This window comes from Notothenia coriiceps, unplaced genomic scaffold (assembly GCF_000735185.1).
Source record: "Notothenia coriiceps isolate Sejong01 unplaced genomic scaffold, NC01 NC01_scaffold00024668, whole genome shotgun sequence".
NCBI lineage: Eukaryota > Metazoa > Chordata > Actinopteri > Perciformes > Nototheniidae > Notothenia > Notothenia coriiceps.
This window is the reverse complement of record NW_011357369.1, coordinates 4,742,766-4,744,730: the sequence shown is the minus strand read 5'-3', so window position 1 is coordinate 4,744,730 and position 1,965 is coordinate 4,742,766.

The following is a 1,965-nucleotide window of genomic DNA, read 5'->3' as shown; positions in this document are numbered from 1 at the left end:
ACAGCCAACGCCTTCCTCCAGTACAAAGAGGACCGAAACATCGGGGTGAGACACACACACACACACACACACACACACACACACACACACTGTCAGTCAGTCAGCCACAACCTCCATATTTATAAGTCCCAGAAGGTCTTCCAAGAGATTCCTTAACAGCACCAGGACAGTCATCATTACGCACAGCTGGAGCTCATTATATGCGTCCATATTGCTTATCACGTGTAAACCATGATCACAGGAAGAGTTCAATCATCATTATTAAATGATTAACTGAAAATCATGAAATGTTAATATAATATTCAAGATACAACATATTATTGAAACAGGAAAATAGTTTGAACATAGATGGAGAATATAAGACTACATTTATCAATGAGTAACTGTAAGTTTAGAACAAAAAACATTGGAACGCTATGGAGGCTGAAAAAATGTAATGGAAATTTGGCAAACAACCTAAACACAGAATCACGTATATTTACTATAAACCTTTTTTCAACCGCAGCTGTTTGTAGAAAAAATTGATAGGAAATAAGAAAGGATACATTTGGATTTAATCTTTTTGTAATCATCAACACTTTCATTGGTAATTGTAGTTAATTTCATATATTTTGTAATCTAATTGCAGAACTTATTTACTAGCTAGTTACTCATTTACATAAGCAGACTTGAGGCATTTCAACTGGTCAAATAACTGATCAAAACGTATTTTCCGGCCCAACTTCCAGGCATGTTTTTCTCTCTGTTAAAATGTCTTGAATTTGCCTGAGAGTAAACCTGCCAGTCAATTAATCCATTAGCTTGCCTGTAACCACAATGTGTCCAGTTTGTTCTGGCAATATCTGCTAACAGATAACCTTGTTACACCTTCCCCTCATTGACATTACAAACACAAGCTGGATAACAAGGCCTGCAAATGAGGCTAACCTCTTGTAGTGGAGCAGCCAATTAAACCCCCGCAGCCTCTGCTACACCGCCACTGCTTATAATGAAAATGATGACTGTAATAATGCCCCCTGCACCTCCGAGACCAAACAAGACGTGAAACATCGAAGTCAAAAAGACACGAGAAGAGCAGGAGGAGGGTGAAGGGTGTGCAGTTGAAAGGGTTCACTGAGGCTTGGATTAAGAGTGTTTGTTTTTTTCTTTCATGAACTAAATTTAGATGCTCACAGTTGTAAAGAACTTAATAAAGCAAGTTAATGAAGCATGCAACCCTTTGGACTAGGAAAAGGCTTACAAGCTGTGTCACTTATGGCGCATTTCCACTGCAGCGCGTAGCACGGTTTAAGCGTGCAGTGCCAAACCCGGACCGTTTCTTGTTGCGTTTCCACTAGGGATAGTTCCGGCTCACGGGTACTTTTTCACAGTTCTGGCTCTCCAAAATCCAGGTTCTTTCCGGGCCAACAACCGGGCAGAATATGCTAAACTAGTGAGAGAATCGCTGGGAAGGGGTCTACAACTACAAAATGAACATATTTTACCGTGATTTAATTGTAATACACGTTTCAAAATGATGCCGAAGTAACAACATACTGATACCGGTTAGAAAAAAAACATGGATTGTGCTTTGACAAGTCTTCAGACAAGACAGCAGGCGAAAAACCTTTTAAAATGCGTGTTTTCTGAATGGAGATCGGCTAAGCCAGGGGTCTGCAACCTTTTTGACCAAAAGAGCCATTTTGCCCCCTTTTACACCATTTTTTTTTGTCTGGAGCCAGAAAAAACATATTTGATAGCTTGATAGCTTATAAAGTTGTATATATTGTTACATCATAGACAAAAACTAGAGTTTGTTTGCATTTATTATGTATTACATTATAGCAAACTGTTTACCTCTAATAATAAACAAAGAACTCTTATAAGGAGAATTAAAGAAAATACACAGGCCTACTTTAAAATAAATCATCACAGCACTTGGGGAGTCCTCTGCACATTTGAAGAAAATTAATATAATTAAAATGG